Source organism: Vicugna pacos, chromosome 27 (assembly GCF_048564905.1).
Source record: "Vicugna pacos chromosome 27, VicPac4, whole genome shotgun sequence".
Classification (NCBI taxonomy): Eukaryota; Metazoa; Chordata; class Mammalia; order Artiodactyla; family Camelidae; genus Vicugna; species Vicugna pacos.
This window is the reverse complement of record NC_133013.1, coordinates 12,100,149-12,125,153: the sequence shown is the minus strand read 5'-3', so window position 1 is coordinate 12,125,153 and position 25,005 is coordinate 12,100,149. Positions and strand designations below refer to the sequence as shown.

At 37.7% G+C, this 25,005-nt stretch overlaps 1 long non-coding RNA gene across 1 annotated transcript; it reads left to right on the top strand.

Moving 5' to 3' along the window:
- The first annotated feature begins 16,301 nt into the window (after positions 1–16,301).
- Positions 16,302–23,016, top strand: LOC140689803 (uncharacterized). Its single transcript, XR_012064928.1, has 3 exons — positions 16,302–16,380; positions 16,662–16,758; positions 22,753–23,016. It is a non-coding gene; the product is annotated as an uncharacterized lncRNA (long non-coding RNA).
- Positions 23,017–25,005: the final 1,989 nt, after the last annotated feature.

Here is a 25,005-nt window from a genome sequence, read left to right as displayed (position 1 = left end):
AACAAAATCAACTACGTCTGTCTCACTTGGTATTATAATGACCAGAGTTAACCTGCCTTTCAGATACATCCGCCCAGGATCCAACTCCTTCCATGATCACTGTCATTTTGTTGTTAATCACTAACATGGTCTAACAGGGAGAAAGGGCTGTTTCAGAATTGTCCTGGGAACAATCTCAGTGCAATTCAGAGTATCCTCATCAACCTTCCTCATCCTGCTTCCTTAATTTGACCAAAGATTGAGCCATAAATGTTGATTTTTGTCCTACTCTACTTGGGGATTGTTAGGGTTTTTTTTTTTTTTTTTTTTTTTTTTACCAGTTAGGGGAGGGTTGGGGAAGGGTGGCAGGTGGGCCTCCAGTTACTTTGCCTTAGACACCTGGAGACTAAGACACCTGGCCATGCCCCTCACTCTGATTTCATAATGTAGTCAGACTTCTGACCAGTTGATTGATCCCAGACTTTGCTGTGTCTACTCTGGCTTCAGTGCCAGTGTCACCAACATGTCCTCTCTTGCAAATCTGATAATGTTTTGGGCATCGTAGAGGCACAATAGTGATTGAATAAATGAACAGAAAAGGGGAGGCCAAATTGTGTGTTTGGAAAAAGCCCTGGTTAAATATTATGCATGAAAGTCACCAGCTTCCAGACAATAATAACCTGATTCTTCTCTTCGCTTAGGCAGTGACCTAAGGGTGGCCCGCAGACATAATAATGGCAGTGATAATCATTAATATTTATAGAGTGCTTACAAATTGAGTGTTCTGGATATCATTCTAAGATAAATGACCCGCATTATCAATTTAAGCCTCAGAAGAATACTTTTCAATACACATTTTATTATTGTCATTTTACAGCTGGAGAAACTGAGGCGTGGAATACAATGTCACATAGGAACTAAGGGATGAGACCTAGGAAATACTACAACAGAATCTGTGCTTTTACCAGCTACCCAGGTACCAGTGATCACTCAGTAGACAAAATGACCAGAGCCAAAGGATAAATAGTATATCCAACTGGTCCACTTGACTGGAAATCTCTTTGGTAAAAATAATGGGCGATATTTGATAAGGACTTATTCTGGTGGCTCAGTTCCAAAGTGAGCATGCAGACTGTCATGAAGCGGATTGGGTGCATAGGAACACTTGTGAGTCCAATATCAGCATCTCTCTTCCTGCTAATGCTTTTAGCACTAGATATATGAATAACGCATGAGTAAAATTTCTCTTCTCCTGCTCCTAGCATAGAAGTAGCTACAGAGCAAGTACGTATCATACTTTTATTTGAATATTCCCCAATTACTTTACAATAAGTTTGGACACAGTCCTACTGACCACAGAATGACTCTTACTGCTTCTTCAAAACCAGGATATTTCCTTTTATGGTAAAAGCTATAATTAGCTGAAGAATCCTCAACTGTACTTGTTAAAAATAATCCCCATATAAGAAACCTAGTAAAAGTTATGCTGGTGTTTGCACGAAGCCTGTTATACATAATTTTCTGAAGCTGTTTTCAATCATGCAAATGATTTTTTCCTTTGCAATATGCTAATGCAATCTGATTTATTTCAGTTGTAAAAGTTAATTACAATGTGTTTGTGAGTCCCTAAAGATGATGTATTAAATGTTTATAACCAGGATTATTAAAATGTCCTGTCTCGATTACAGAGCTTCTCTTTCAAACACTAGAACTAATTGTAGCCTTAAATCACAATAACCTCACCGTTAAAATTAACACAAGGGCAACATTGCATAATTTTAATTAATTTTAACTTGGCCAAAGCAAATTAATTTTTGTTTTCTAGAAGGACAGTTAAATTCCTTTGTAGCCTGCTTCCAAGGAACATGGAGTTCATAAACTTCTTTTCTTCCTAGTGCTCTCATTCCTCTGAGGATTGTACCAGGGGATTGCATCCTTGTTTATGTTTTGGTTTCAATTTGCATATCTGGTTCTCTCCTCTCCTCTTGGCATTTCAGTAAGGAAATGAAACCAGAATGAAATAGACACAGGTCTACGATCAGGGAGACAAATTTTTCACTGTGAGTTTCATAATCTTAGCTCAGGTCTTGGCAGATAATGACGTTCAGAGCCCAGGAGAGGTATGCTCTGACAACTCTATCTTTAGCACCCATTAGAAAGTTGCCAACACCTCTTTCAAAGTTTGCAAAACAATTTTCTGAAGAATATCAACTTAGAAGACATTCTATCTGGACTCCTTCCTCCTGCTCCCTGTGCTTAACATGTATGCTAAAATTGATTATTTCAGATGAATAACCAATACTGAATCTTCCATTGTTACATCAGCTTGTGCTAGATTTGAAGAATAGTAACAAATAGGCTAAAATTTTATTTATTTCTTCAACTGGCACATCCTTCCCTGGAAAGCTTCTCCTCCAGTCCCCGTGTCTTTGAATAGCATGGTCATTCTCTGTATAGAAATGAGAGCTGTTTTTTACATTTGGGTTAGCTGTGATAAAGAACCTTGAAAATAGACCTTAGAAAGTCAATATGGCCTCCTGCAACCTAGAAAACCGGTGATAAATACTACATAGGATCTTAGTCCTTTATTTAACTGATCATAAGTTATAAACATTTTAAATGACTGTATAAATTATTTTTTGTCTCAATTTCTACGTAGATATTTTGGGATGATGTGAGTGTATATTTTTGCTGACCATCTAAAATTTAATCTGCCTACCCATACTTATAGGCATTCCTTATGCACTTGCTAAACTAAAATCTTAGGAACAATCTTATCTTATGGTCCAAAACTAATAATCATAGTCAAAATGAACCATGAGTTTATTATCAAAAAGTCAATTTATACCGTACAAGTAAAGTCTAAACATATCAAATAATTCTTTGCCAAACCAACACATTGTCTTTAACAGTGAAAGAAGATACTCTTAGTAAGTACATGAGAATATTATACATAAGACTAGAATCTCCTGGGAAGAGTGAAAGATTTGCTCACCCTCCATATAGGAAAATGAAGTTGATGCCTTTCTAGTTGTATATTCAGTTTATTATAATTTCTCACCTCTATTCCCCCTTTATAGCAATAGCTTTCTGGCAGACATGTCTAGGCTGCATGATCCAAACCTGGATATGGCTGACTGGATGGGATGGACGTTTGATTAAATTAGATCTATATGCCTTTGCCGTAAGTTTAATTAAGCATGAGAAAGTTGAGTCAAACTCTGGGTATGGCTAAATCAATTTCGGGCAAAACTGAGAGTTGTGAGAAGTTCTGTTTTAGCCCATGTAGTGAATACATTTATTATATACAACAAAGAAGTACATTCTAGTCAAGGGGTCAGGTCAGAGAATACATGATCAGTTTCAGTTTTTTTTAATTAAAGATGAATAGCTATACGTAGAAATAAAATTCTTTTCAAAGAACCATGAAAGAAAAATTTTAAGTTTTTGCTTGGTTAAAGAAATAGTAATATGACCAAAATTATCTTAGTGGCAACTTAACAAGTACTTAGTACAAAAATTTTTCGGTTTAAATTCAATGACTTTTAAAACATATGTAAAAGAAAAAATATATGATTTTGAAGAGTAGATTATTTTTAAAATGGTAAATTTGCCAGCTAGTAAATTTTATTTTTATCTTGAATTGAAAGTGTACTAATAACACAGAAAGTGTACTTTTTTTTTCCTTATAAGTGAGTGGTTATGAAGAACTTTAGAACTTTTTGTATTTCTACTTGCTCCTAGAATTGTATAAGGGACTGTGAGAAGGGAAGGCTCATATTGGTGATTCTGAGCAGTTTTTTATACTTAAATGTCTTTCTCACTTATCAACTGTTTGAGGGCGGACAAATTATTTAATTCACCCATGTACCTCCAAGCTCTTGGTCAAAATCTAAGTACATACTAGATACTCAACATACTGATGGGAACCGAAATGACTGAGGTGAGCAGGTATAAGCTAGAAATAAAATTAGACCACAGCCACAATCTTCACATTCTCACTGTTAAAACAAGCAAGTAAAGAAAAATAAAGGAAATCTTAAGAGTCTTAACCTAAGCCCTTGGATTAGAAGCTCTTGTTTTAACATTGGGAAGATTTCTCTGGTACTTTTCAATGAAAGGAAATTCAGTCAGTGAGAATCAGTATGAGCGAAAGTAATAGGAGATGCTAAGGTTCGTAAGAAAGCCTCAGGCGGCAAAGTTTATGACCTCATTTATTTAACACGTAGATTTCACCACTTTTCCTGAGAATTATGCTATGGAGAGAAAGTGTAAATAAAAAGGTAGTTTTGCAACATATCAATTTTGAAGAGCTGATTATATTTTACTATATTCTTTGCTCTTTCTAAAGCTACCCTTCATATATGCCAATTATTTGCTGACTAACTTTACTGATCAGTCACTGGCATGTATGTGGCAAACAGTTAATGGTTCCCTTTTACCTCAGCTTATTATGAACCGAGTGTCTTCTGCTCTTTCCGGTGAAAGGACATTGGTAAGAAGAAGGAGCGTACTTCTTGATGCAGACAGCTATGGATTGGAGAGACAAATCTCACTGTGGCAAAATATGCCAATAATGAGACAACATGCTCTAAGGACTGCCAGATTACCAACTTTCATCCCAGAGTTTGTGGTGGGTGACTGGTTTAGACACAGATGATATTACAGTTGCTGAGAAATAAATCCTGAGACCACAGAATTCATCTTATCACAGAAAAATCGTCTGGTCCATGAAAAGATGTCCTTAGAAGAAATTGCATTTTATTAGATGAGGCAAGTATTTTTCTGATGGGTTTTGATAATAGCTGTCAAAAATTTAAAGTCAAAGATTCAGAGTGGCTAACTGGATTAAAAAAACAAAAACAAAAACAAAAACAAAAACAAAAAATCCAAGGCCCATCTACATCTATATGTTGTCTACAAGAGACTCACTTCAGCAAGGACACAGATAGACTGAAAATGAGGGAATAGAAAAAGATGTTTCATGCAAATGGAAACCAAAATAAAGCTGAGGAAGTTACACTTATTTCAGACAAAATAGGCTTTATAACAAAGACTGTAAGAAAAGACAAAAGAGCATTACATATGGATAAACGAATCAAGCCAACAAGAGGATAAGACATTTTAAATATCTATGCACCCAACATAGGAGCACTTAAATATATAGAGCAAATATTAATAAATCTAAAAGGAGAAAAAGACAGCAGTCTGATAATATAAGAGGATTTTAAGACCCCACTTATATCAATGGATAGATCATCCAGACAGAAAGCCAATAGGAAAACATGGACCTTAAACAAAACTTTTAAATAGAGGGACTAAATATTTACAGAACATTTCATCCAAGTAAAACTGTCACTATTTACAGATGACATAATATTTGACATGGAAAACACTGAAGACTCTACCAAAAATATCTTAGAACTAATAGCTGAACTCAGTAACATTGAAGGCTAAAAATCAATGTACAAAAATCTTTGTGTTTCTGTATGCTATCAGAAAGAGAAATTAAGGCAGAAACCCCATTTACAATTGCATCCAAAAAAAAAACAAACCTAGAAATATATTTACCAAGGAGGTGAAAGATCTATACACTGCAAACTATAAGACATTGATGAAAGAAATTGAATAAGACAGAAATAAATGGAAAGATTGTTTTTGCTCATGGGTTAGAAGAATTAATATTGGTAAAATGCCTGTATTACCCAAGGCAATCTACAAACAAAATGCAATTTGTAACAAAATTCCAATGGCATTTTTTACAGAAATAGAACAAACAATCCTCACATTCGTATGGGACCACAAAAGACACCACATAGCCAAAACAATCTTGAGAAAGAAAAGCAAAGCTGGAGACATTGCACTCCCTGATTTCAAATTACGTTACAAAGTAATAGTAATCAAAACAGTATGGTATTCACATAAAAACAGACACATGGTAAATGGAACAGAATAGGGATTCTAGAAATAAACTCCCGCATGTATAACCAATTAATTTAAGATGAAGAAGGCAGGAAACAATAGGAAAAACATTCTGGTGTTGGGAAAACTGGACAGTCAAATGCAAGAGAAAGACACTAAACTACTATCTTACACCATGCACACAAATTAACTCAAATTGATTAAATACTTGAATGTAAAACGTGAAGCCATAAGACTCCTGGAAGAAAACATAGGCAGTAGGCTCCTTGACGTCAGTCTTGGCAAGAATTTTTTTTTGGATCAGAATCCAAAAGCATCAAAGGCAAAAGAGCTTTACTGAGCTGGAAAAAAAAAAAACTTATCATCAACCTAACTATAAAACCAAAAACTGTAAAGCTTACATAAAAAATAGAAGGTAATTTTTGTGACTTTGAGTCAGATAAGGCATTCTTAGAACACACAAAAAAGCAAGAAACAAGAAAATATTAATAAATTGTATTTCAAAATTTAAAACTTCTGCTTTTTAAAGACACTGTTACTGAAATGAAAGCAATACTCTAAGATAAAATATTTACCAAAACATATCTGATAAATCACTAATATCCAAAATTTATAAAGAACTCTCACAGTAAGAAAATAATCCAGTTCAAAAATGGATCAAAGATTTGAACACTTTATAAAAGGAGATAAGATGGTAATAAACACAAGAAATTCTACTCAACATCATTAGTCATTAGGAAAGTGCAAATTAAATTCACAATGAGATATTGCTACACATCGATTATAATAGTTTAAAAAAATGACAATATGAAGCACTGGTTAAGATGTGTGGCAATTTGAACTCCCGTACATTGTGGGAATACAAAATGAATCAACCACTTTGGCAAACACTTTGACAGTTTCTTACCACATGATTCAGGAATCTCCCAACCTAGATTTTTACCCATGAGAAACTAAAACATAAATGCACACAAATGTCTGTACATGAATGTTTATAACTATTTCAATTATAATTGCACAAAGCTGAAACAATCCATCTACTGGTGAATGAATGACAAATTCTGGTACATTCATTGAATGAAATACTAGTGAATTATAATAAGGAATGAACTACTGATACATTTAAAAATATGAACAGATCTCAAAAGCACTATACTAAGTGAAGAAAATGTCTACCAAAACGCACTCTAGTCATAGTAATTCGTAACGGCAAAACAAAACAAAGCAGAAAAATAAAGGAGCCTAAATATCTATCAGCAGGAAAGGGTGACAAATTGTTCTCTGTTCACATGATGGATTATTATATGAGAACAAAAGTACTGATATGCCCAATAATATACATGAATGTTAAAAACAACTTGGTAAGTGAAAGAAGCCAAAAACAAGAATACAAATTGTATAAAACCCGCAAAATGTAGTAGGGCAACAGAAACTAGAACACAGCGAATTCATACCTGAGAAAAGGTTTGAAGAAACTTTCCAGAGTGATGAAATTGGTCTGTGTCTTGAACTAGGAAGTAGTTACAAGTACATCTACAGGCAAAGATGTATTGAGCTGTACAATTAGGATCTGCTTACTTGACTCAATGAAATTTGTGTCTCAAATAAAATAGATATAGAGCATCTTGGTGAAATGGATGTTTCTGCAGAGGGGACAAGAAAACCACACTTGAGCCTAGAACATCTTGAAATACCAGAAGATATGGAAATAATTAATAGACAAAAGAATGGCCTGGAACATGTCATAGGGACACAGAAGCCAACCTGAGAGAGCTCCCAGTGGCTGAAGCTGGAACAGTTTGTTGCAGTAAGGAATGCAATACATATTTGTTACATGTGGAATTTTAATTAATACTCAGCTCATATCTAATTGCCATCTTGTCCTTACTCATAGCTTAGAAGTATATTTCTTGGTTTCAAACATACAGGAATTTCACTTTTTTTTTTTGGGGGGTGTTGACTTTAGCTTAATAACATTGTGTCCAGAGGTTATATTCCATAATAAAATTTTTAAAAATTTTGTTGAGACATGCTTTGTGATGCACTGTGCGGGCATTTTGTTAAAATTTTGGCAAATTTTTTCAATTATGTAACTCAAACTATCTACATTCTGACTCATTCTTTTTGTTGCCTACTTCTGTTATTCATTACTAAAAGATTTATTAAATTCATGTACTATGATTCTGGATTTTTAAAATTTCTCACAGAGTTTCTGACAGTTTTTTTTTTTAGAATGTTATATCATCTCATTTAACTGATAGCCCATTTAATCGACCCTTTTATTATTATAAATTATCCTTCTTAATGTATATTAGTACTTTCCTATAAATTCTACTTTGCCTAATATTAATATAACATGACAGCTTTAAATCAGTTAGTGTTCGCTCTGTACATGTTTTTCCCATCCTTTGTGCTCTAAGTATTTCAGTATACGTATGCTTTAAATGTCTTTTCTAAACAGCACAGAATTTGGTTGTTAGTTTTTTGGGCAGTCCAACAACCTTTGTATTTTCATCAAATGATCTAGTCAATTTATATTTAATATAATTTCTGATATGTTTGAGATTAAACATATCAACTTACTAATTCCATGTTCATTTTTCTCTATTCTCATGTTTTAACTTTGATTAGTTATTTTTTATTAATCCAAACTTTTTCCCTATTACTTAGCGAATTATACTTTTTACTATTTTTTTTATAGTTATCTCAGAAATCACACTCTGACTGCTTGAGTTTTCAAAATCAAATGTTAGTCCTTATTACCCTCCTACAGGGCAATACAGGGAACTTAGAGCATTATGCCTCTTAATTTTTACATCACTATTTTTGTGTATTATAGTAAGTTATATTTTAAAATTATTAAATGATTACCGTTATTATTAATAAATATGCACTATGTTATTTATATTTGTCCACATTCATACCATTTTGCGGCTGCTTTTTGTTTCTTTTTGCATTTCTGAGATTCTAAATGTAATCTTTTTTCTGCCTGAAGAATATCCTCTACTATTTATCCTATACATGCTATCTGATTATACTAACATTATAGTAAATATTATCTTAAATTTCTGTATTATATTATTTCTTCCAAATGTTAAAAATAAATTATATAAATATTAAAATAAAAAATATTAAAAATCCTCATCCATTTTTTTCTTCAACTAATTATGACCCATTCTAATCTCACATATTTTATCTTTTTTTTACTGTATCCTCTAAATATCTTTCTTTTTCTTATTTTATAACTTTCTGTTTCTCTGTTCTTAATTCTGTACATGTCCTTTCAAAGTAATAATCAGTTCTCAAATTCTGTTTTTAGCCATGTCCAATCACCACTCAAGCCAATCAAGTGATTAATCTAATTTATATTTTTTCATTTGGTTCTTTTCATAATTTTCAGTTCTTTGCCTATATGTTCCATTGTCTTTTATCTCCTTGAATATGGTAAATGTAGTTAGTTTAAACTGTAGGTTTCATAATGCCAATCCTTGGAATACCTGTAACATTGTTTTTATTGCCAGTTATTTTTTTTTTTCTCATATTGCATTGTTCCTCTGTGTGTCTGTTAATTGATTATTGTGTACTGGACATTTGATAAAGTTCTGGATCTAGGCTCTCAATCTGGATTTAGCCATTTAAATGACCCCCCACCCCTGGACATATTTGATTTTTCAAGGGTGAAATATAACCATATTCTTTCCCAAGTGTTGTTTTTTGTTTCCCCTGAAAATATATTAAGGTGGACCTTTCCTTTTCTAATGGAATTGTTTAGTAGAGTGGAATTTTGTACCAGGGTTCTTGAAACCATCTTGTTACCACAGCAAGAGATTCTATCTGAGAAATAAGGCAAGCATGATTAATCAAGGTCATGAAATTAAGAGACTAATCCAGTCCTGATTATATCTTTTTAAACAGTGGTTTGAGAGCCAGATCTGTATCAGCCACTCGCAGTCCCCATTTGCATGGCTCAATAAATTCCCTTTTCAGTTTAGGTACTTTTAAATTGAGTTTTTGTCACTTTCAATTAAAAAAATATTCTCACTAATTTATTGAATTAATTCAGGTACAGGGGAAGTTTTGTGGTTGTGAAAAAGAGCTGGAGAAGTTTAACTGAAGGCAAGAAGACAAGATAGAAACCTAAAATATAGAGATAGTGAAATCCTAAACCAATGGCAATGGAAATGAGGTAGGAATAGGGTATGGATTGGATATAGCTATGCTAGTAAGTATAGAGAAGTGACATGTTGGATGTGAAATCTCCCCAGTGATATTTTACCTATTACAGCTTCTCTGCCAGTGAAGGACAGCACATTCTCATAACTTTTACGTACTTGTTTGAAAGCAGACTGTACAAATATGAGTATCTTTATTCAAAATATTTAAGCGCTGGATAGATTACTCGCTTTAGCAGTTTTACTTTGACCCTTTGCACACAGCTGTATCTGGGTTACGAAATATGTGCATTGCCTGCTAAACAAAGAAACTTTCAATCCCAATCTGAGTAGATGTGACAATTCCATTTATCTTAGTCTTTGCAAGCAATGGTATAAATATAATTTGCATTGTTCTACAGAGACTATTTCAGCTAAAAAAGAAAAAAATGCAATCAGCTGCCTTCCTCTCCAGCTTAAGGTACGTGTGACCAGGGAGACCTTTCCAAAATAAGGTTGTAAAAGCACTTACATAATAGATAAGGACTATTTTGCCGAAACTGGAATATATGCAAAGGAGGAGATGATAGACATCTTACTGGAGCCTAATGTTTCTAGATAAACATTTCTGGTCAGGATGATTTTAAAACACATATCTGCTTTCCTGTGTTTCTCCTATTCACTATTATTGTTGAAGCCAACTCTAAAATTGGAAGTTGGGGCAGAGTTGCGACTTGTTCTCCATGAAGGGTTATCAAGGCCATAATATGCAGTTTTCCTCCTTACCAAGCCTTAATTGTACTAGTAATCTCACAATTTACTTTGAATTGTGAGAAATAGGGGGAAAAAAAAAGAGCAACAAGAAAAGTGAGTTGGGTTGTGAAACATGGAATTGTTATGTCATAACTGCAACATTTCTCATCGGAAAAATCTCTTTCCCAGCTAAGGGGGAAAAAAAAATAGATTACTTAGAAAAATCAGAAGGAATGAGCCACTTCTCCCCTCATTCTCTCACATTTTTCCTGTAGAAGGAGCAAAGAACTCCCATGTCAGGATGAATCACCCGACTGGAATTCACACATAACATAAGATGAGGGGGCTACATGCTACAAAATGCCAGAATCAAATGTTACAGTTATAGCATATTTCCTAAAGGCAACTTAAAGTCAATCCCATCCCACTCACTCTTTCCAAATCCTGGTTTGTGTCTTGTCACCGATACTGTAAACAAAGCAGTAGCATTCATAGAGATAAATAGAGAGATGTGTGGGGACAGAGCCAGGGAACTGGTTGGGAACAGAAAAGACAGAGAGAGCCCGTGTGCTTGAAGCCAAGAGAGAAACACTTACAATCATGCACTCTGAGATGTGGGAAGATTCCGCAAATCTTGTTAAAGAGAGTTGAGTTCAAACGTAATCAACAATGATACTGAGAGCGTCCGAGTCAGATGGCTGATTCCACTGTGTGTTTCATCAATGGTTCTGCTATGGAGGCTGGAGGGAAAATCTGAAAGTTACATCTGGCAAGAATATGGCAAATCCCCAGGGGATCTGTTTAAAGGTACATATTTAACTAGCAGGTGTCTCCATATTTGCATTCAGTAACACTTAACTCCAAGTGTTTTATGCTAAGAGAACATGTATGTAGATCCCATTACATATTACAAATTGTTGACTGCTTGGTAATTATTGAATTTTAGACAAATTTTTCTTATTACAAATGTGATAAGTCTGTAAGTCTGAAAATTTAGAAAATGCAAGTGCACACACACAAACACACATAGGAAACTATGAAGGTTACTCCAATGTATTATTCATGGTTTTTGTTTTTCGTTCAATCAGTCTCTTTGTGACTTTTTTTTTTTTTTTGCCAAATTGGATTCATTTTTGCAATCTCCGAACTCAAAGTGTTTTAAGCTCAGCTTTGGGGGAGGGGTTGCCAAATGGAATAATGAATGTGAAGCAAGCTCTAAAAAGATGGGGGAAAGAGAATGTATTTTCTAAAGAAGTTATCTATTAAATAGGGGAAAATTAGTGAAATGATTACAGGAAACCAGAAAGATTTTTGGCTTTATAGAATTAGATGATTTAAATTCTCAAGGTAGTTCACGTACATCTAGGTTGTCCTTTTATCTGAATTTATTTTTGTCCTTCATATTTGGATCTTTTACCTGAGTTCTGTACTTAGCCTCTAATTAGAGCCTACATTGCAGGTGGGAAAAAGGCATTTGAAGGATAACATGAATCATCAAACACAAGTGGTTGAATCTGACTGAATTGTAGGGCACCTTGGGGAACTGGTAAGAATTTAAACTGGAAAGGTAGAGAGCTGTGGCTAAATCCAGGAGGGCTTTGTAAGTCATGCTGAAAGATGCTCCACTGAAGCTGACAAAGAGCTGTTGAAGGGAGTCAAATAGAGGAGTGACATGAATGTGTTTGTTGTGAAAAGCACGCCCTGAGTGCCAGGTGAATAACGCACTGGAAGGATGGACTTAGTCAGGGGACACCAGTTGTAATGGTCTAGACCTCCACTCCTCCAGCATCACCACACACATCAAAAATGTGGACCTGCATCCCAACAGCAGCGGGGTGAAAGGTGAGAGACCGGCTGGAGGGAAAGTTGATCAGAAAAATAATAGGACTTGGTAACTATTGGAAGATAGAGAGGAAGGAGGTGGAAAAAAAAATCTCAGCCAATAGCCAGGCTCTGGCTTCAAATATGGAAACAGTGATACAAATCTTACAAGAAAGCAGCCAGGGGAAAAGATTTTTGTGGTGAGAAGATGATGAGTTCAGCCTTTGGATAAGATTTTGAGGTACTCATGGGACATCTGCAGACAGTGGTGGTTTTAAATATAGAATTGGATTTCTGGACAGTTGTTTAATAACAGATGACACTTACTGGATGTTTATTAAGTCCCAGAAACTTCTAAGTGCTTTACATATTTTAACTCATTTCATCCTGAAGGGATGATGAATTTGATTAACGATTGAATGAATTAAACCCATGTAAGGATGATTTAAAAAGTCAAATAGAAAGGTTAAGTGACTTCCTGACAGTGGCATGACTAGGAAATAGTGGAGTCATAAGGTGAATCCAATAATTTGGCTCCTGAAGCTGCATTCTTAACTGCTACACTGTTATTGCTGGAAAAAAAAATGTCATCAGCAAGATGGCCCCAAGGGGTTGAAATTCTGGGAGCGTATAAAATAGACATCAGTAGAGGAAAAGAGAAAGAAAAACTAAAAAAAGAAGAAGAAGGAGAAATACAGAATTCACAGAAACATCAACAGGTTAAAAACATGAGAAGAAATAAGAGGGATTTAAGCAGCAGATGGAGAAAGAATAAGTCAGGAAGTTGGGAGGAGCAGACAAAGAGGAATCACACTATGGACACCTAAGAGGGGAAAAAATGGATGATAGCTTGAGAACAAGAGGAATGAAAAAAAAAAAAAGACTGGAATGGAAACATACTCCGCGCATTTCAAGTCTAGAGTGACTTAGAGCGGTTTCAGCGCAGGGATGCGACACTTGGCTAGATTTAGTGGGTCGAGGACTGAAGGACTGAGGAGCAAACACTGACTTCTTTTTTAGGAATTTTGACTCTAAATGGAAATAAAATGTGTCATTGTTTCTTTAGGGTATCATGGGGGTGGAATAAGGTCTTATTTGCATCGCTCTTTAAAGTATAGCCACGACGCCAGCATAACTCTAGGTCGGAAAGAAAGACTTAGCAAAGAGGAGAATGTTTGGGAATAAGAAGAAGGAGAGACAAGGCTGGCAGTTTAGTGTGAGTGTCAAAAAACAGGACTTTGAGTCCCCATAAATAGCAGCAGCAGGGTGAATCAAGGCAGAGTAGCCCCAGCTTCTTGGATGTTGAGTTCGGCCACTCTGCTGTGTCTACAAGGGACCACCCTAACAATAGAGCCGTTTCTTGCATCCCCTTTATGTTTATCATTGAAGAATTGGCTTAGGGAGAACTTCATCTCCAGCCCGTGGTACACTGGTGAGGAGCCTGGACTCCGGAATCAGACTGTGCAAGTTCAAATACAGCCGCTGTCTTTAAGGGATACCCGAACCTGGATGAGTTACTCAACTTTGTGGACCTCTATCTCCTCATTGGTAAAATGGAAGTAATATTAGTTATTTCCATGGTATTTCAGAGGGTTTTGAAGATTAAATGAGACAATTGATATAAAGCACACAGATCATCACTGAGTTAGCCATAAGGACACAACCCCTCTGAGCTTTTGTCATTTGAAAGCCTGCTTCAAATTTCACACCATTCACACATCCTTGTTAGCCTCTTACCACCTGGTAGACCGATTATTTGAACCTCTGTCTCTGTTTGAAGCTGCGAGCTCATTTGGGCAACCTGGGCTGCTCATCTGGAAAAAGCTCTTACCTGCTGCAAAGAGGTGCAGCTTGTTGAATAAATTAATGAACAAATGAGAGCTTTGTTCAGTACTTGGGTGAACAATGTAATAACATTAGAGGAAAGTGATTATTCGCCTTCTCTGTCCACCTCTTCAACCAACAGCTTTCTTGTCTAGGATTTGTTTCAAATTGAGTTTAATTTCTACAAAAGAAAAGTAAGCAACAGATATTCTGGAAATCGCTCATTTTAAAAAAAGCCTTAGATTTATAAACATTACACTCTGCTAAGGTTATACATTTTATAGTTTTACCACTATACTGTCCAAAAAGATGATCAGAGGCTACACAAACTTTGGTTGCTGTGGAACAACCACAAAATCGTGGAGGATACAATTAGCATTTATTTGTTTTGTGTCTGCAGCTCTGCTGAGGGTCAGCTGGGGGTCAGCTGGGCCATGCTGCTTCAAGCAGCGGATCGGGCTGGGCTTGGCTTCCCGCCTCGTTATGGCTTGGGCTCTGGTCAGCGCTGTGTATAAACCTGGAGCTCAGGAGGAAGGGGCAGAAACCTCATGGAGGGAAGCGTAGCAGAAGCACAAGCAGGCAAGCCCAAGGGCACAAACACATTTCAATCCCCTGCTTGTGCCAAACCTACTCACTTGCAAAGAAGTCACGTGGCCCAGTTCAAAGTCAGGGGTGGAGCGGCCCACTCAGCTTCAGTGGGAGGGACTGTGCGCTTGCTTGGCCAAGGATATGGAGAGAGGGAGGGGGAGGGGACTGGGGCTAATTCTTCAGCTTGTCCCAGAAACAGTGAGTTTCTATTATATGCTAGGTCAGCAAAGAAATATTTGATAACCCTTTCTCCAACACGAGAGAATGAGAGAGGGTGATATTTGACAATGTTTAAAGTCATACAGAACTCTTAAGTCAGAAATAAACAAAGGTGAAATGCATCCGACCTGTCAGCCCTCAAGGCCCCATCCAGGGCTGAAGTGCCTGATTCTCTGGTGGTGTCCTTAACCCACACTGGACCCAGCACGCCATCCCTCAAAAGTCCCCGTGAACCTAGTGATCCAAAGAAATCCTGCCTGCAAGATACGTTACTCGTGTTCAAGCAGGATGTACAGAAAATCAACCAAATTCATTTAGCACCTAACATGTTTTCTGAAATAAGGAGACAGAAATTGGAACAAGCTGCACTGATAAGGAGTTATTAACCATGCAAAGGAAGATGAGGCTTGGATCCCAAAAGTAATGGCTGTAATATTTACCACTTTGCAACTATGGGCATTTACCTTCTGACAAGGCAAAGCATTTAACTTCTGTGAGTTTCCACATCTATTTCTTTTTTTCGGTCATATTTACTTTTATTTATTTAGTTTTTCGTGACAACAGCTTTCCACATCTTTCAAACAAGGGATCAGCCATATTAAATACATTCTTAGTACAAGTCTGCATTACAAATGAATACAAATGTTTATTTGCAAATAAAATAATAAATGCCATACAAATAAAACTGTTATCACATAGAAATGATAATAATATCTTTTGCGTAGGATCCATGTTAAATATATATGTCTATCTACATATCTATCTATCCATTTTACAGTGAATTAGGTAGGAGTCCAGCATATCGTGGGTGCACAAAAAGGACTGGCTCCTTTTGACAGCCTTTCCCTTTAAATACACAGCTGAAAAACTAAAGCAGATGTGCCCTGAGCAAAAGCTACATTTTTCTCTCCTAATTATTCAGAGAAGAGGAAATTCCCTTTTTATATATTTATGCCTTTCCAAGTGCAAATTGGCAAAAACATATTGTCGAAAAAATAAAAACACGCCATTTTTTTTGCGCTTTAAAAGGCAAAGGATCAACAACTGAACTTCTTCCCTCTGGGGAGGCCAGTTTTGATGATATCCATCCCCGTCTGTCAGGCAGGCTGAGATTCCTCGGGAGGTAGCAGGAACAGGCCTCGGGCGCTGTGCAGAGGCCCCGGGGAGGGAGTGGGACGCTGAGAGGCTGGACTGCGCTCTGACCCGGAGGACGTGGCAGAGCAGTGACTTTTGGCCTCCTTTGAACCGGGCCACCCTAATGGCACTGGACGGATTGATTTTTCAGTAACTCCTTCAGAGTTGCCATAGGAGCCTTGTCTCTTGTTTTTAAGCAAGTGAATAACAATTAGCTGTATTTTGTAAAAGTTCTTAAGGTAGCCAATAACCATTTCTCTTCCTTTTTAGAGGTAACTGCGGATCCTCAGCCACAAGAAAGTCAAATAATAACAAAGCTGTTTTACTGATACCTACGCTCTTTGCGGCACTAGATGTGTTTTATAAGGTAAGTACTAGTTTCTGCATTTTTAGGTGGGAGATAGGAGACAGGTTAGCAGCTACGTGCCCAGAGTCAATCACTCAGTAGGTAGATGTAGGCGCTGGGATTTAAACCCCGGTCGGTGGGCTGTGGCTGGGCCCTTTTTCCACCTGCTTATGCTGTGACTGGTATGTGCAAAGTGTGTTTATGAAACAAGTGGCAAAATGAAGCCAAGGGAATTTGCAAGAAAAGGACAATGGTATTTCCACCTTGTTCCAAATTGTCAAACACGAAAGGGCTCTTTCTGAATGTCATGAGGATATTTAATTCCCCACGTGGCCTGGAGACCTAACTGGTGTGAAGTATGTAGGTCCGAGCACAGTTCCCGGCACACAGTAGACAGATGGTAAGAATGATGGTGCTACTGACAATGACAACGATGATTATATGAACACCTGTTTGCATAGAAGCAGTTTCTCTAATTCTGAATCGGGATCAGACTCAACTTTTTGACGTGCTTTACACAATGAATTAATAGATTAAAAGTGGGTGGTGGAGCAGGCAAGGTTTTCACTTTTTTGTTGTTGTCGTTGAATGGGTTGAATGGGTTGAATGGGTTCCATTTTCCACTCCACATGCGCCACGTGCATTATAGTCCATGAGACCTAGACCAGCAAACTCACCAGCAGATGGAGAAATTCAGCTAATGAGGTCTACCAGCTCTGAAATCGTACTGGAACCAGCTGGATTGTCCAAGGTTTCCAGCCTTGGGGCTGGTGAGGCCAGATGCTAAGGTAACCTGGATCTTTTCAGGGTGTTACAAAGACCCTGTTTCAGGTGTCACCTGGCTATTTAAAATTTTTTTTAATGAATTTCTACAGGCCTCTACGAATTCATACCCCAATTTATTTTCTGCATGTCATTTTTTTTAAAAGAAAAGAGAGAAAGCATATGGCTCAAATCATATTTTATAGTTCTTTTATTTGCATTTGGAAATAACATGCATGTTCATACAATAGTATCTCAACAACTAGAAAATGCATATTAAGCATGAGTTTATGGAAAGTTACCCAGCTCAAATAAATCACAGTACTTATATGCTGGCTTGAACTAGCCTCTGCTATTGGTCTGCTACCTGGTGAAAAATATGCTCTCTAAAACTTACATTTCAGTTTTTTTTTTAATTGAAAAAAATCAGTGATTTTTTTTCCAGAAACTAAATAAATGAAATATTTGATTTTTCTTTCATCACAGAGAAATTAGATGACATCTTCTTCTCATGATTCCAAATTAATTCTGTCACCCATCCTGTGAAAATTGTGACCACATCAAAGATAACATCTGTGTTCATTTCGGAACTTCCTTGAAATTGAAAAGGTCCCAGGACTGCTTTTTCTGCACGTCATTATGCAGGTATCCTGGGGTTCTGCACCGACCTGCCCACTCACAGGAGCAAGTGGAGGGTGACGGGGCTAAATAGTAATGGTAGCTCTCGGATCTTCAGGAAGAACTCAGATTCTCTCACGTGGAACTTAAGTCTGCCATCTCAGTTCAAGCTTCAGGCTGTAATATATCAGAAGCTTACACAGAAATGGAAAAAAGCCCTGATAATACTATTCACATTCCATTACTGAGAGTAACTATCATTTGCTGAGTCTCTACTATATCCAGGACCCCACACTAAATGTTCCATGCGTTTCCCCTTTGAAGCATCTCACGGTCTCCATTTTGCAGATGAGTTAGCTTAAGCTCAGTGAGGGAAAACAGTTCATTCAAGGTCATCATTAATGAGGATTAATACCTCGGAAGATTTGACCACCTACTTTTGCCCACTCCGTGTCTCTCTGAGTCCAGATAACTAGAAGTCTGACCCACTGTGGCAAGGATGCCCATGCAGAGGAGGAAAGATTATTTTCTGTCTCTCCTTTCTAAGGAAAAAATTCACCAAAGACCAACACGATCTGGTCAAAAGAGATATGACAGCCAAAATGGGGACTCTCTTAATCAGTGATCTGATTGTTAGGTAGGTAGATAAGTGGGGGCACCAGGCAGACAGGTGGAGGACAGAGAGGATGGTCCAGAAGATGGTGTTATGCCTGCCTCCAGCGTAAAGGGACTTTAACCTCTTCTAAATGAGCGCCAGCAAAAAAAACTGGTTAGAACCCGACAGTTGCAACTTCGCAGTAGAAAAAGGACTTAAGTGGACATGACTCAGTGTTCATTATAATATAATGTTGTTGCAGTTTGGCTACCCCACCACCAACCGCCCCCCATGGGTTTTCCTCTATACACCAGGGGTAAAGCCATGGCCAAGGGGGACAAACGTGACTAAGCATTCCAGGGGCAAGAGCCGTCAATCAGAAGACCACCTTTAAGCGAGGATATGAGAGAAAGCAAGCAAATACCGGCGCTTTTCCTCCCCTGGATCAGTCAGTCTATGTCCCATTCTTGGAAGCGTACCTTTTTTTTTTTTTCCTAAATAAATCCTTTAACATCTTTTGCTGCGCCACACACCACCTCCTGGTAAGACAGGAACTGGGGTCTTTTTTCTCCCCCTTTTGGGGTGACATGATGATCGGCCCACTTAATTAGGGTTGATTCAAGGCAGGGTTGGATGGCATATGACCATGATCTCTGTAGGAAGAAGCATATAGTTGCTGAAAAATACTGGTGGCCAGGTTAGTTAACGCACAGCAAGATGAGCTGATTTTAAACCTAATGAAGGAATCATTCCTCGTTCTTCAGTCTTTTCTTTGCTTTTCTTCTCCAGCAGCTGACTGTGGAGACAGTCCTGAGAAGTACTCGTCTGCTCTGTTTCAGGCAGGTTCTGAGATGGACATAAAAGTTATCTTCAGTGTGTGAACTGTCACGGTTTTCATAGTATGAGTGACAGAAAGTGGTCATTTAAGAAGCTAGGCCCCTAAATATATCTGGCAGAAAAGTAGAAAACATGCAGAGAAAAGGGAACGCAGGCTTGCTTGTGGGTGACCCCTCTGCTTGGTGACCTGACTTTTCTGGAGTCTCGACCCTGGAGGCCCCTGATGTAGTTCTGAGTTTTAATTTGTCCCTCTGGGTACTGAATCACTAGGCTGGAATTCAGGCTTTTTTTGAAAGATAGAGCAACGGATTACCAACAAGAAATTAGCAGAGCAATCAACATGCAAGGGGATACTCATTTAATGAATGCCAACCTTTATTTTTCTAACAAGCCTAGAAAACAATTACCCAGTGGCCAGCTACCGTTTGATTAAATTGCCTCTGATGATTCTGAGAGCCGTGATATGATCAAACAGCTAGTAGGCGATGGGCAGTGATGCCCTGTGGACCTGGTTGTCTCCATATTTATTGATCTGTTGGCTTCAAGAAGGTGGGCTTCCTGACAATTTGTGGCATCTCACTTCTGTGCCACCAAATTGGGAACTAGGATCCATAAAAGACCTTATCAAAACCAAGCAACATTTACATCTTTCTTCCATGTGTTTTGTAAATGAGCAAGCCCGAGGGAAGAAGTATTCAATTTACTCGACGAACTTTACTGGTTGTAGACATCGCACACTCAAAAATTAAACCAGATGACTACTGTCAGCTTCAGAACTAGAAGGGGCAAACTTGAAAGTGCAGAAGAGAGTGCTCTCAGTGAGAAGTCTGTTCATATTTGCCAATGCAAATTGGATAAGCCCACGGAGAAGCAAACACCTGTCCTGGGAATTACCCAGGTAGGCAAATACACCTGTGAAGCTTTTATATGTGGAGTTTCTATAGTTCACACAAAGTATTTCAGAGAAAAAGCATTATTTGATCAAGATAAATAACTTGACCACCTACAGTTAACTGATCTATTTCCAAGATGTATATTCCCCAAAACAAATTTATTTTCTTCATGGTGAGGGGAAGGGATACAAACTCAGGTATGAACTCAAGTGCCTGGAAGCGTAGTCACTTTCTTGTGCTCTGTTTATCACATCATAGATGATGATGGTTAGCAATCTTTTCCCTTTTTGAATTTCCATTTTGTGATCTGTAAAATGGGTCTAAAATGGTACCCATCGGGAGGTCATAAAACATAGATTACAGTTCCAGCATTATTAGCAACTCCTTTTATGAGTGCGGACAAATCTTTTAACTCCTTTATACTTTAATTTTCTCATCTGTACATTGGAGATGGTGGTGGGATTAGAACTCAAAGGCTCTCAGCCTAGACTCTTCGGACTCTGAGGAGAGAATTCAGAAGAACTTTGAACCCACCTCTTGAATCCAGCAATGTTATATCAAAGCTGTGGCTGACTGTGGCTGTGAGCATTTCTCCCTGGGAAAAAGGTCCATTGCTTTCATCAAGCCCCCAAAGAAATCTGTTTCCCAAAATGTGTAGCCCCATTTAACAAAATGCCTCTCTATTTTTTTTTTTCCTCTGGTTGTAGAATTTGATGACACTGTGAATGCTAAGCAGTAAGATACGTTCAGATATGGCATTTAAGATTACCATGCTTTGTGTCCCTTTCAAATGTTTTGAAAATGAGCTAATGATTTTTTTAGGCTTTCTTAATCAAAGGCCTCTTCATAGCTAAAGGGACTATGGAAAGACCATTTTGGGGATCTGTAGATGCAAATTTCTGTGTGTGTATCTACATTTTCTTCCCCTCCTTCACTAGTCAAAGCTCTGAAGAGTAGAGTCATTGATTCAAATATTTTGAATATTTTATATACAGCTTCTCCCCCTGAAATAATTATTGTTACAATTGAAATTATTTTGTTGTTGTTGAAAACAGTTTAGCATTAATAACCAAGAACCTTAAACATCTCTACAGCCTTTGACCAAGTAATTACTTTCTTAGGTGTGAAGCCTAAGGAATAATCTAAAATATAAATGGAAAGTGTTATTTTTTAAAGTTTTCCTTGTAACATAATTTATGAACTCAAACAACAACGAAATATATTGGACTACAAAGTATTGCTTAAATAAATTATGGTATATCCACGTAGTGCTATATTGTGCAGAAATTAAAATGAAGTATGTTTAAGGGTCTATATTATGATACTTAGGAAACAAAATTTTATAGTTTGTGCAAGAAAACCTAACAGTAGAGGTCACAGTTAGGTACTGGAATAAAGGATAATTTATTATCTTTCTTATAATTTTCTGTTTTTATCTATTTTTACAATGCTAATAAATCACACAATTTTACAATAATAATGTATGTAGCTGTAAATGTATATAACTGTAAATGTCAATTTATAATTTTTCTTACACTTTTACAAGGCTAATATATCACACAATTTTACAATAATAATGTAACATTATATATACTAGTATGTTATTCTGTACGTAAACATAGAAATGTGGAGAAGAATATGCATTTTAGTAACTCTGATGTCAGGGTTTCTATCTGTTTAAGAGACTCAGAAATGAAGGACACATTTTCAAATAAGGTTATAATTGGTTGTCCCAGCAAAGCGCGAAGCTTACTTGATGACACAACTCTTTCTCTTCTTTTTTCCTTTTGTTTCTTTGGCAAAAGAAAGTTCCAGCACTGCTTATTTTGCTCATAGAGACCATGTATATACCACACAATTTTAAGTGTGTATCTTTGAGGAAAGAGAAAGAAATAAATTTACTCACCCTCATCGTGAGAGCTGGAGGGTGGCCGGGGCATCTCTGAGCACATGCAAGTGTGTGGCAGAAGTTTCCACAAACATAGCTGGTCGAGATTTGCAGCCTTGTGGGACAGTGGTGAACATGCAGATAAAGGAAAGCCACGGTCAATCATGTGGCCTTATCTGAGCCATGTTCAAAGTCAAAATCCTTTAAGTCACTCATTAAACTCCAGCTCTCTTGAATAATCAACGGTAACTTACTGGTCTTTGAACATCATAGACTCGTGCCGTGAAATTTTGAAAGCTGTCATTCTATGCGCAGCATTTAGGGGGAAATGAAACCCTGCCTGTGTGATTATACCATCGAGGGCAATTACCAAGACGTATGAAACACACATTCTGTGGCTCTAGTCTTTTATCCCTTTGCAGGTGGCGCCTCAGACAACAGACTACTCCGCGGTGTTGTCACTGGGACCTTTTCATTTCTCACTGGCTGTTTCATGCCATCCTGAGCGTTTAGCCCAACACCAACACCAGAGTGGCAGGCGAGGGATGTCTTCCTATCACGGAACAGAACTATCTGAGGTTTGTTGGGGTTTAAGGCAGGAGTGGACAGCTGGGAGGCATTTTGGTCAAGGAGAAAAACGACACCTGTACGAACCAGAATGACAGATTGAGAAGCTCGCTGATCTTTGTTCATTGTTCTTTTTTGGAAGGAGAAAGAAACAAAAAATGCCAAACCAATTGCCACAACTAGCTAAAAGGGAAGCCATGGCTTGCTCCCCGCGGTTGAATTTACAGGGTGGTGACAACCCCACAATACTTCAATTGAAAATATTAATAAGAGAAGAAGGTGTCTTTCCAGTTCGGGGGTTTGTGCCGAAAGGAACAGTTTGTAGTAACAAATTGAAGAAAAAAACTTCTTTTGTTTTGCAAAGCCTGAGCATGACCCAGGCCCCCTTGGCAGGGGACTGGAACCAGTGAACTTTCACCCCGATGGTCTCTGTGTTCCCCAGAGCAGCTGAGAGCCAAATATGGAGGGGGGAAAAATGGTTGTCCCTCCTGTGTGTGACGGAATTCGCCATGTTCCTCTCTCTGGGCGTATAAATATCACAGGCAGCCAGCGAGTTCCTGCCTGGTTGAATGATCCCCTTTTCAAGCCTCTTTCCCAGGTTTTTGAGTAAAGGTTTCCCTTATTAATTTTACCAGCCAGCATTCACTTAGCATTTGCTTTGAGGCATAATTGACAGGCAGGGGGACATCCGCCTGAGAGAGGGCCATAAATCAGAAATAATTTCCAAAATTGGCTGAGGGGCTGAAGTGTTGAATAGGCAAATACAGGTAAAAATCTCTTTATTAGGGCTGACAGGGACAGCAAATGTCAGCCAAGTGTTTCCTAATGTACCGGGTAAGATTAATTTGGGGGCCCTTCACCGAGCTGACGGTATGTTGTGTGTTCTCTAATAAGTGCACCTCTCAGGGCTCCAAAGGAAGGGGGAGCGGGGTTGTAACTGAAGAAGGAGCCAGGTCCCGGAAGGCAGGGAGCCCCGCTTCCGCAGCATCGCCCTGCTTCTGGAATATCACTCTTCTGCCTTGCACTCTATTTGCATGTTGCATCTTTAGAGGAAAAGAGCTATAAGTCATGATCCAAAGAACTTGGCAGGATAATAAAGCCAAACAACATGTCTAAGAGGAAAGAAATAATCCGTTGCGTGGAGAAAGTTAGATGAAGGAAACTTTCATGAAAAATGGGGACTGGGGAAGGTTGGACTGAACATGTATATAATTTCCGCTGTTCAAAAGTGATAATAATCTGAATTAAATCCACATCTTGGGGGAAGAGAATAATGCCATCTTTTCTTTTCTGTTTCAGTTTCATGGCAATTCAGGGAAAGGCCCTCTTCAGCCTGACTTCGTAGACATTTATTAAAAGGATAAAATGTGGCCATTTTCTAAACCACATACACAGATACTTGTGCTGTAAATTAAAAAAAAAATACATGGCTTTTGAAAAAATTCCAGGTATCTATTTATTTAAAGATGTTTTTCTAAGTTATAGCTGACAACAGCAAGATGGAAAAATAGAAAACAGGATGAAAATTATATACTAGGAAAAATTACATACCAGTTCATTCTGGGAAGTCTACACGGTAGCAAAATTTTAAACTCATCCTGGAAGTTTCCCCTCCTAATTTAATCCGTAGATGTAATTAAGAAGGCTTATTTTTAGAAAATTAAGGAATGGTGATATGTACCAGCCAGCCTCGGGGATATAATACTTTTGAGGGTCACTTTATTCGACAAGCAGAAATGATCCAGATAAGAACATGCCATGCAGCTACTAAGAATACAATTCTGTGCCAGACACTGTCCTAGGCACCTTTTCTATTTAGTCTTCACAAACCCTGCAAGGCAGTCATCGGTATTAAATTCAGTGCAAACAACAGAAGCTCAAAATCTTAGTGATTTAAATGAGAGTATGGTATTTCTTTGAAACCAAAATATGAGCAACTCAGGATTGCCGCTGTGACCTTGCTGCTCAAAGACCCAAGAGGTGAGCAGCCTTTCCACCTGTATTTCTACTCCCATGAGAGTGGTCTTTTCCTCCACGGTCCAAGATGGCAAGTGTGGTCACATGCACTCTGGGTGCTAAGATGCGGAAAAGATGAAGGCGGGCAAGGA